Source organism: Nannobrachium achirus (genome assembly GCF_963921795.1).
Source record: "Nannobrachium achirus genome assembly, chromosome: 22".
Lineage (NCBI taxonomy): Eukaryota > Metazoa > Chordata > Actinopteri > Myctophiformes > Myctophidae > Nannobrachium > Nannobrachium achirus.
This window is the reverse complement of record NC_137829.1, coordinates 27,073,534-27,086,153: the sequence shown is the minus strand read 5'-3', so window position 1 is coordinate 27,086,153 and position 12,620 is coordinate 27,073,534.

Below are 12,620 nucleotides of genomic sequence, written 5' to 3'. Positions count from 1 at the left end.
ATACAATAAATGATAAATACAACCACAACTTGCTCAGCAGTATAGGCCTACCTCAGTTTAATACAGACATCAGGTTTCGTCACACTGCTATTGCTATAGTCACACTGTTACTGCTATATCTCAGTGCATCACAATGAAGTCCAGTAGCCTATTCTCATTTTGCACTCTTATCATCACTGCCAGTGGGAACAAAACCTAGGTTTTGCATAACTCTATTCCTTCGTCTTCGACATAGCAGCTCTATATACAGTGACTCCAGTAAACTGTGAGTCCAAGCGTGGAAAAATGCAGGTGCCAGTGGGTGCATTCCTCCTTGAGCTCTGGGAGTTGCAGTCACATGACGAGCCGTCTACACAGCATATGAGAGAGCTACAGGGGTTCCATACAGCCAGTCATCTATGCTAGTTAGCATGTTGTAGCATCTCTCCTCCTAGATTACTCATCAATTTAATCTTCTAAATCCAGCCACTGTGATTATTGGCCTCTAAGCAGAGACAAACAGCAGATTCATGCCAGGTTGATGATTCAAAAACACCAGTCAAACACAACATGATACTGTAGGTCTGAGGTTTGTCCCTAATAGGGCTGTCACGATTATGACATATTATTACATGACGATTAATTGTCACTCAAATAATTTCGATTAACGATTTAATTGTGTTTTTGTCGTTGACAATTACCGTACATTTCTGTTTGGCTTTTAGGCTTTTAAGTTGCACATGGTAGATATGACACATAACCTAAATATACAAAGAAATTACTGACATAGTTGACAACTTTATACTTAAAAAAGAACATTGATAGTGGAAATAGCCGATCTACAAGCTCACAACGTGTCGCGATGCGACGCGTTGTGAGCTTGTAGATCTGCTATTTCCACTATTGTTTTACTTTTTTTTTGAGCGGTGGTAGACCGCTCCATAGCATGGCCGTGTGTGTATCCGTGTATGTATCCGTGTATGTATCTATGTATGTATCCATGTATGTATCCGTGTATGTGTGTATGTAGCCTGAATACCACTGGTGGCCAGAGAGGGTACTGCTGAGTCTAGTCTGAGCATCAACTGCAAAAGGCCTACAAACACACACTCTCTCTCTCTCTCACACACACACACACACACACACACACACACACACACACACACACACACACACACACACACACACACACACACACACACACACAGTAGTGCTGTTGCGTAGCCTCCACGACCACCGCTCAGTTCACACGGGTGTGATTTTTTAAATATATGAAGATTTTTCAACATGGAAACGACTATGAAAAATTATCGCGATTATGTCAAATAATTGCGATTAGACGATTATGTAATACTTGTGACAGCCCTAGTCCCTAAGGTGGAGGCAGACTTGAGGCTCAAGGGCAGGCACGGTCGCCGCATCCTAGTGTTGCACCGTGAAGTCCTCAAATATACATCTGATTGTCAGATCTGAGCAGTGGTGGAAATAGTACTCACATTTATTACTTAAGTAAAAGTATCAATACTGCACAATGTAGAAATACTCTGTTAGGGTGCCCTCACACCAAAATACCTATGAGAGTGGAATCCACGTTCCGCCAATGCATTTCAATAAGATTGAAGCGGTTTCATGCCAGCAGAGGATTTCTGCAAAAAACGCTCCCTTATCATTGAAATGCATTGGCGGAACGCGGATTCCACTATTTTGGTGTGAGGGCACCCTTACAAGTAAAAGTCCGGAATACAAAATTTACTTGAGTAAAAGTGCAAAAGTATTGGCAAACAAAATGTACTTAAAGTACCAAAAGTAAAAGTACTCATTATACAGAGTGTCCCAGGCGTTTCAAGTTTTTAAATGTATAAACATCTTCTGAAAATAGCAGATATGTCCCTGACGGCTAGGGTATCTGTCCGGGCACCTAGGCTGTTGATGCAAGAAAAGAGAAGAAACTAGCAGATCTACAAGCTCACATCGCGATGCATTGTGAGGTGAAAGTGGTTAATGTATGTTTTGCAATATCTACCAAGTCAAAATCTACAAAGTAACTAACTCAAGTATTCAAATAATTGTAGTGGAGTAAAATTACAATATTTGCCTCTGAGACATAGTGGAGTAGAAGTAGGAGTATTTAAACAAGAATTGACACACAGTCAATATAAAATCTGTGGATTGGTGTGTTGACGTTAGTGTAAAAAAAGTTTGAAAAAAAAATTTTTTTGAAAAAAAAAAAAAGTTTGAAAAAATTTTTTTGAAAAAAAAAAAGTTTAGGTCCAAAAATGTGTTAAAAAATCGACCTGATGGTGGCGCTATATGGGACAGATCCATGTCGATGAGATAAGTGTAGACATACTGTGTAGCGATTTGTGTGATTTTAGGGCAAAAACTGTAGGAGCAGTATTCAAAAATGTGTTTTAAAAAATTTGGCGGGGGTCCCTGGAGCTGCGGGGGTCCCTGGAAGGGTGGAGGTTGTGGATTGGCAGACAAGGATTGTGTGTGGAAAATTTCACATGGATAGGGGCAAAAAAGTGTGATGTGACGTGACAGACAGACTGACGGACAGACAGGCGGTGGAGGTTTTCATAGTAACTGCGACCTGACGGTCGCAATTATAATCATTAGTATTGTTTATTTTAATTATTATTATTAAGGAACTCTAGAAATCTCAGTTGGAACTGTTACCCCAGTGACCCGATGCTGGATAAGCGGTTGAAGATGGATGGATGGATGGATGGATTATTTTAGAGTAAGCTACTTTATTTACCATTATTGTGTACTCCGCCACATGGGGAGCAATCTTCAATTCAATCTTCAATTCAAAGAAGCTTTATTGGCATGAGACACAAACGTTTACACAGTGGTGGAAAAAGTACCTACATTTTTATAATTAAGTAAAAGTATCAATTCTGCAATGTAGAATCACTCTGTTACAAGTAAAAGTCCAGAATTAAAAATGTACTTGAGTAAAAGTACAAAAGTATTGGTATCCAAATGTACTTAAAGTACCAAAAGTAAAAGTACAAAATGTTTGAAAATAGCAGATCTACAAGCTCACAACGCGTCGCACCGCAATGCGTTGTGAGCTTGTAGATCGGCTATTTTCAAATAGCCTTGGTATAACATAGGGCTAAAGTGGTTTATGTATGTTTTAAACTTTAGTTATTGATGTAGATTAGCATTATTGGGCTAAATGTAAAGACGCTACGCTGCGCCAACCGTGAATTCAACACAATCTGCTGTTGAGCAGTTTAACCAATTTGCTACGTACGTCTACACAAACGGTCAGATTACAAAGATAAATTGCTTAGTGAAGGCTCACGGATGTCACCATAGGGTACGCTCCAGCAGAATGTCCCGTAATGATCGTATTATTTAAAGAGGAGCATTTTAATCCGATCGGTCGTCGTTTCCTTCAAAAGGTATTAATGTATCTAAGTGCAGTACACCTGTGAGACTTCAGTAAGCACTTTATCTTTGAAATATGAACGTTTTTGTAGACGTACGTAGCAAATAGGTTTAACTGCTCAACACGAGGTTGAAGTGAATTTATTACACACCGTGACTCGTGCGTTAGCCTGCAGCTAGCGCTAGCTAGCGTTAGCCTGCAGCTAGCGCTAGCTAACGTTAGCGTTAGCCGTTAGCCACACATCCAGAATAGTCTAAGTCAATTTTCCAACGGCGAGTGAACGATTGCATTCTGAGTTGGGTCGCCGTTTTATTCCATGAGTAATTGTGTATAACATGCCTGCGTTAGCCTGCAGCTAGCGCTAGCTAGCATTAGCCTGCAGCTAGCGCTAGCTAACGTTAGCGTTAGCCGTTAGCCACACATCCAGAATAGTCTAATATATGTCAATTTTCCAACGGCGAGTGAACGATTGCATTCCGTGTCCTTCATGGATCTTTTTCCCCCTGGCTGTCAATGTTTTTATTGTTCAAAAAGAAAACGTTCTGAACGTTAAAACTAGATAGTTTTACGATCATGACAATGTGACAAACGGAACGGATCCTTTTTTTCCAAACTCGAGAAGAAGAACAGCGCCAGAACAGCGCAAGGCCGCTCCCAATCATGAAACTAGCTCGGTTACCATGTGACATGGGGACAGCCAATAGGCAAATAGGTCGCCTAGGTAGCCTAGGTAGCCTGAATGTCTCAGCACAATCGCACGTCTTTAATAAAATCTGTTTCACAGATTTAAAAATACTCTAGTAAAGTAAAAGTACCTCAAAATTGTATTTAAGTACAGCACTTGAGTAAATGTACTTAGTTACCATAAACCACAAGTAAGAGATCCACAATATACCAATACACAATTTAGACCGTTCAGGGCTTTGAAGACAAACAATGAGAAATGTAAATGTCATTATGTCACTATGCTTCACTGGGAGACAATGGATAGACTGATGGACCAGTGAGATGTCCTTGTCTCTCTCTCTTAGCACCTGTCAATAAGTGATTATTACATCTAGTTTGTTCCATCCGTGTCACCGTTAAATCCAGTAAGTGCAAACCTGAGGCAGGCAGAGCAATAAAGATAGTGTTTATGCTGCAGTGTGGAACACATGCACATCATGTGGACATGACCAAGACAGAAGTGAAACATCTCAACACTTCCTCAGTGGTGATTGGTGAAGAACGCAGAATTCACATTGAGGCCATTCTGCTTATGTAAGCCTGTTTGAAAAATACCCCTTTTGACTCGGCTTGTGCTGCCTCAAGTATTGTGTTGTTATTGCGACCGTAGGTCGCATTTACTATCAAACCCTGCACAAAGTGTGAGTGAGTCCGTCAGTCCGTCAGTCTGTCTGTCACACCTCACACGTCACACTCTTGCCCTGCTCATATCTCCGCAACCGTTGCCCCGATCCATGCCAAATTTTGCACACACGTTCCTTACCTGCCAAACTACAACCTCCAAGGACCCCCGGAGCTCAGGTCCCTGGGGGACCCCCAGATGTAAAAAATGACCAAATGTGCTAAACTGACCAAATGACCACCCCAACGGGGCTGCTCACGGGGAATTCCCGGGGACCACCGACTCCTGGTGCTCCAGAAAGGATGCAAAAGTGGTGGCGCCCCCAGTGGAGGACCCCCTACACTGCAGCTCACATAAAATGCCGTAACTCCGGCTAGGAGCGACCGGGACAGCCGGGGCCGGTACCTATTCGTCCGCCTTGCCGGCGCGGAGACCCCACCCCTCATTTCTCACATGGCCCTCTTCTAGCGCCACCATGAGGCCGATTCTTGCAAAACACATTTTTGGACAATGCTCCCACAATTTTTGCCCTAAAATCACGCAAATCGGTACACAGTATGTCTACACTCATCCCATCAACATGAATCTCTCCCATATAGCGCCACCTCCAGGCCGATTTTTAAAAACACATTTTTGGACACTGCTCCTACAGATTTTGCCCTAAAATCACGAAAATCACTACACAGTATGTCTACACTCATGTCATCAACATGGATCAGGAGGATTTTGGCAAAACACATTTTTGCCCTATTTGTGGAGAAAAGTGACCTACGGTCGCTTATCTCCCGATTAGGGAGCCTTACTGGTTTAAGATTATATCACAAGTGGCTACTCTTGTCAAAGAGTTTAAGTCCAGTCCATGCAGTGCATGAAAAGGTATCTCAAGTGACAATGATACTAGCGTCTTGAAGAATGTGGGACAGACCCTTTCAAGACATTCTTTTAATTCCACATCTTAGCCGAAAATGTCTTCAAACCAAAACTGACAACATATACTCCTCAAAAAGGCCAAATGAACCAATATAAGGCCATGCGATAAGACGAATAAGGGCAAAATGGACAGTGTGAATGGTAAATTCTAAAATATTGGCTCAAGCTATACCGGTACACAGCGTTTAAAGTTTATATTTCCCCATATACGTAGAGCCAAAATAATTAAGACCTTTAATGAAAGCTCATTAGTGTTAAGCATCTCATTCTGTCTGCAGAGAGTTGATAAAATGTAGAGGTGCTATTTTTACCAGCTGGTAAGAAGTTGTACTGTACACAGTGTCTGCCATAAAAGACAGATTCAGTAGTTCCATAGTGAACTAGAAAGGTGTGTTCCTCTGAGCACAGGTCTCTGCCAGGCCTGCTTGCCTAGCCAGGGAAAAATAGGTTGATTGTATGACCTACGGTTCAAGAGTTATCGGCCAAAACGTGAAGTGGGCTGTTGTAGGGCCACCATGAGGAGATTTGAAAAATGTGGGATGGAAAATCCTTGGCTTAGTGGGAATGTGCATGTTTCCCAGCAATAGGACGCTGCAATCAAGCACAGGTGGGATTTTTGCAAATTCAATGAACAGCAGAGGCTATAACGCCAAGTTAAACAGTATTCCGTTTGTTGCAATAAATGGTTAAATCCACTTTGACGTGAGTGTTCCTAACTCAACTGGCCGATGTGAAACATTTGGGGCAAAGGTCTGACCTCCAGGGTGTGTGTGCGCACAGTTTATGGGGCCGACGGTGCCAGAGATTAACTGTCCACAGGCAGACAAACGGACGGACGGCGGACAGATAGACAGGGATGAAAACATAGTCTGGTGGAGACAAAAAGTGCCACACGGTAAAAAAGAGAAGAGAAGGTGAAACTGGCGCCACAACAAAGCCACTATGACACCCGGATTTCCCCACTATGTTAGATTAAAGTTAGAGTAAAACTAATATATAAGAGAGGGTATGTAATGTATCATAAGCCACTCATTTAGACTCAGTGGTAAACATTAAAGCAGCATGAAGCATTGGAGTTTGGAAGCGCTCATTGGGAAACTCCTCCTGACTCCACCTCACTCCTACTGACTCCAGCTGACTCCTACTGACTGTTTTTTTGCCACTCAGTACTGTAGGCGTAACATCCGGGTATGATGATGTCACGTGCATGCCCTCTATACTTTAATATTAAGCTAAGTAGCTTAATGATAAGCTACATGAAAATCCTGGTTATCTTACAGAATGTGGATGTATGTTACACTTAACACTTTATTGATATATACATAAATTATATGTTGTGTGAGATCAAAGTGCTGGACAGACATATGGACTGACAGATGGACTGAGTGAGCACCATTGCCATAGCCCCAACGCTATAGTGAGCCTTGAATCTAACCACTTTGTATGTGTTTTATGCATTACTGTTGTTGGGTTACAATATAACATATTATTACCATAGCTTAGTTGTAAGTTAATTTGTGTTTCAGTAATATATAGGTTACCCTATTCCTGAATCCTGATTTTACGTTTCCTGAAGTAGACTAAATGTTAACGAAACGCACAGCAAAGGTTAATTTTACACAATGCTGCTGTTTGTGTAACCCTACTTCCATGAAATGACTAGATTATACAGTAGGATGTCCACGTCCTTTTCATCTCTTTTGTTCACCCCAAACGTCCTCTCAGCCAAATCACACACATAAAATGAACTCCACCTCATCTCAACATCATTTCACGCTCCAGCAAACTCAACAAAGCAACCACATTTTGGAGGGGTTTCCTCTATTCAGAATGGATGATGCAAGACTCATAATGAAGTAGCTGCCCTCCAGAAACTGTGGTTATCCTTATCCTTTTACAATTAAAGAAAATCAATAAAGACCCGAAACAGCCACAAAATCAAAAGTTCCTCGAGAAATTCAAAGCATCATCTGTTTTCAAGGCTTAAATTGAAAACTGGAGAAACTTGCCATTAAAAACAGCTGAGTAAACGGTGCTAATGACCTGGCAGAAGCAGTGGATGAAGCCTTAGCGATAATTTGCAGTTCTTATTTTAAGAAAGATTGGAAAGTGCAATGACTTTGGTGCGTGCGTGCGTGCGTGCGCATGCACGCACACACGCACGCGCACTGAGCATGCGTGCATGTGTGTTTGTTTCCTCTGTCTCTCTATTGAGACAGACTGCAGGAAAGTGGAGAAGGAGAGAGTGTAGGTGAGAAAGAAACTAGAGCAAATGTTCTGGTTCTGATTAGAACAGTCAGGTGACTGAGGTGAATGAGGGCATGTGTGATTCTGGAGTTGAGTGACTGAATTATTATCCTGCTCTCATTTCTAATTTGTGTTACGATGCTGTCCTCTTTACAGCTTAACAGTCTGTATTATCAAGGCGTTAAAGCGGATTTCCTGTTTGGTCCAGTGCAATACTCAAGTCGTTCTGGGGAGGGAATCATGCAAATTAAATTAAAAAATGCATTTGGTTCTTGATATGATCCTCATCATATGCTGTGTATGTACTGATGAAGATCTGAATTGATCGAAACATTGACAACGCAATAAAAATACAGCAGAGCTTTTTCAGCATTACCAGTGTGCAGACATTTTCCTTTTTTAACATTAAATCGCTTTTATTTGAATGTGCAGTACAACCGTTACAATGGACCGCAATGGAAACAAGCACCTGTTTTTTTTTGTGTGTTACCATTTTAACATAACTATTGACTTCACTATCTGTAATGTTAACACTCTTGTTAATAAAGTATTCAATCAATCAATCGATCAATTTAAATATTTTACACATTTAATGTTCCATACAGTATGGCATAGCAATATGGCAATGACGTAAGAGCAAAGCTATGTAAGATGTTTTAAATAGGTTTAAATAGGTTAAACACAAATAATAGTGAGAGTGGATCACATGGGCTCAGGTTTCTGGCATTAAACCACCAGGAACAAGAACAGGCTTCTATGAAGCAGTGAAGCTTTGTACTGAAGGTATTACATTCAGAATTGATATGTAGTCTGAAGCCTTGCTCCAGACATGAAAAAAAACTGCAGTATTAGGAAAGTTGCTGTGCCATGCCGTGACATTTTAATAGAGGAGGACTAAAGAAGATTACAAGCAGACTATAAATTCACTGGACACCCCCAACACGACATGCAGCTGTCTGCACTCAATGCCAAAACATGCCACGGCTTTGATATTAATATAAGAGGATGAGAGATCAAATGCCGTCTGTGTAGTTGTTATTGTTGGTGAGTGTGTGTGTTGATAGCACATGGCTCAAGCTTCAGCCGGGCATTCTTATCAGCCTTCTGGTCTCTGGTTTCTCAACCTTTTTTCTGCATGGGCACACTTTTCATGTCCCAAGAATCCATGGGCACACCAACATAATATACGGGGGTGTAAATATCGTCACTGTTGGGAAGAAACCTTGTATTTTCAAGTTTCAAATTTGTACGTTTCTTCGCAAAGTAAAGCCCTGCTTCATCATTCATCAAGGCTGTTGCACAACAGTAGTGAAAACAGCAGATCTACAAGCACACAACGCCTCGCACCGCGAGGCGTTGTGTGCTTTTTAAAATGATAAATACAATACTGGCTTTCAAGCAATTTCAAGGGGCACACCTGACCCTTCTCAGGGGCACACCAAAGGTCCCCAGGCACAGTGGTTGAAAAACACTGTTCTGTCTACACATCTACACATCTACCTCTGGGTGAAATCTCATCCCAGTTGAAAAGTGTTATACACATAATATTCATTCCCCTCTTTCAAACATGTTAAATATTTAGGCATGAGCGTTATTTAGCAGGAAAGAAGAGATGCTCATGTTGACAGATGTTACCACAGATGCCTTCCAGGTACACACGGCACCTGCAATATCACATTATCGACCACAGTGTTCTACACCAAGTTTGCTGATCGCCCGTTCTGTTGCATAATTAAAGCCGGCCGCCGAAAGCAGACTCATGTCCCGACTCGGTTCATGTTACAGGGTCTTTGTGTCTGTTCGAGGCAAGTGTCTGAACTTACACCTAGCTAATAATGCATATCGATTAACAGAGCCTTGTTTCACTGAGCTTAAATGATTATATCTTGTGTGGCAATCTGGAATCTTTGAGATGCACATTTTACCAAGGTCTGTGTCTTTTTCACAGCATTTACTGGAACAAACCAGGCTGATTGCAATGTCATGACAACATTACATCCCCACCACATTTGATGGGGGAAACAACAAGGCTCTTTAAATGAAATTGGGTCTCTCTCTGTACCACGTTCTTCCAGGAAGGACAAAGACAGAGAGATGGAGTAAAAAAGATTTCTAAGCTGAATGCTGAGAAATAAAGCCATGGAAAATGGACAAGCAAATGTGAGTCATAGACCTTGGGCATACAGTACACCTGTATGTAGTACCACCTAATGTTTCAGCTCATTGGACAATACTTATGACCTGTTCTAACATTAAGGTGTTATATTCATGTTAGGTCAAACATTTAGTCAACATTTGAAGCTTTAAAGCGAGACAACTAGACATAATGCCTCTCTCTGTCAAGGCTATGCAAAGATTTCATTTAAATGAAACAAGAACAGTTTCAGCAGGAGGGACCTTCAGTACTAGACCCACTCAATGAAGACTGTTCTTGTTAGAAGAGCAACCTATCCAAGGAACCAGGGCATTATTGTAATTACAACAATACGATTTAGTAGTAGTAGTAGTAGTACCATTGTTGATGTGGTTCAGGGTATATTTTAAACACCTGCAAAGTCACAGAATGACCTTCAGCTCACAGAAAGAGTCTATGCATGGAACATTCCTTCATTGGTTAGTTGGCTAACTTTCTGGTAGTTACGTCTTGGCATAGGAGGACATAATGAATGGATTATGTCTGATAGAGTATCATGACGTGCAAACAGCCAGCGTCACCAATAATAATATGGTTAAGGCGAGCGCGTGACATGCTCTATGTGACCAAGACAGATGTGCAGTTGAGCACGACGAATTATCAAGTAAAAAAAAAAGAGTAAAAAAAAGAAGACTCAGTGACGCATTAATAAATGAGGTCTCTCTCGGTGCATTTGTACTGAAGAGAGATGGCTATTTCATCTATGCTAACATACTCCACTAAAACGCAACATGCATGGTTTTAGTGGTCACGGTTGAATTTGTGCGTTATTTTGCGCTGTTGGTTGGTCCAGTTTTATGGAGATGGTTGGTGGGTCACACTGACACTCACACACAGCCCAGCAGGCTCCATCCCTCTGGCAGACAGACTAGCAACAGTGAGCTATTAGCTGTGGCTAGGTAGTCGTGTCTGACTGGTCCACGGTGACTCAAAGGGGATGCAAATGCAATGGGATGAGAGATGCTGTGGTCTCCCCTGCATGGGTTAAGCTGAACACAAGCATCAACATAACGTCTATGCTAAATAAACCATCGTTTTTGCCTCAGTGTTTCCCCCCGTAGATCAGGAACAGATTGCATGGATTATTATAGGGAATAAGCTTTTCCTTACCACAGATTCGGCGTAATAACCATGTCTTTACGAGTCTTGGCGCAGGAAGTAAATGAGGGGGTCTCCCTTCAGTGGGCACAGATTCCCAGAGTCCGTAGGTGTCTCTGGGAGCAGTGGGGTGATTCAAAGACGAAACGTTTTCAGGACGTCCACGTCGAATATCATTTCTAGATGTGTGACTGTGACATTACGGTATAGGAAGGCTACAACATTGTGGAAAGTCACAAAAAAAAGTGCTGTGTATGCCCGTTTCCTTGAATGCAGGCTGAAGCAGGCTGTGATGCTCAGCTCAGCTGCACTCCTATTGCTCCTCCCTGCAGCAAGGAGCGGGAAGAAGAAACCCCCGGACTGGATCAAAGGAATACCACTGGTTATTTGCAAAACGTGGCATTTTTTTAAATGTATTTGTTATTATTATTATTTATTTTTCTTATTATTATTTTTGTCTTGGAATTCGGAGCAGCCAACTCCAGAAGAAAGACAAACAAATGTGTCTTTGCCCCGCTTTCAAATATTAGATGGGCTACAACTAGGCTTGCTAGATTGGATACACTACTGTCTAGAATAAATTAATCTATATAGGGACATCTGGGCACCTCGATGTAAAATTGGCGATTTGTTTAATACATAAATATATAGGCTACTGGCTATTTTGTCCAAAATGTAATAAATAAAGAAATAAATAAATATATACACTATAGAGTAGGCCTATATAAGTATACATGATTACATCATCAGCATTACAGAATACATCATTATCAGACCTTATAATGTATGCATATAGGCCTATCCTTCAACTTCTTGTTTAAAATGACTGGATATACAGGTTTTGTAGCACATTTTCAAATATTTTATTTAATAATAGGCTAATATATATATATTTTGTATTATTTCTTCTAATTGCTTTATCCAGGACCCTTCTTTGCGTAAGCATTAAACTAGTGCACAGTTAACAAATTAGTTATTGAATACAGACAGTTATGTTTTATCACTAGGCCGCTACTGCTGCTGCCTCACTAGCTTGTTATCAAAAATACGACTGCCCTCTAGTGGGTGTCTGTAGGCCTATTCCCATAGCCTACCACTAGACTAGGCTACTGTACATCTCACTACCACCTTAATCAGAAGTATTTCTGCTCCGTGTCCAGCAATTGTTCAATTGTTATAAAAATTCAATAAAATAAAAATACAAAAATCAATAATGCCTTGCTGACCATATATTTTTTCAACCTTCAGATGTGTCTGGTGTCTCTACTTCTCATAATCACAAAATGCTTTATTTTCCCCCAAATATTGGCCTGTAGGCGGTGCAGAGCCGGGCCTAAAGGTTAGGTGGCTGGCCTGGGGCCCCACACAATCAAAGCCGTATTTTGCTGTAGGCAAGTTCTTTTTTTATTTTTTATTTTTAA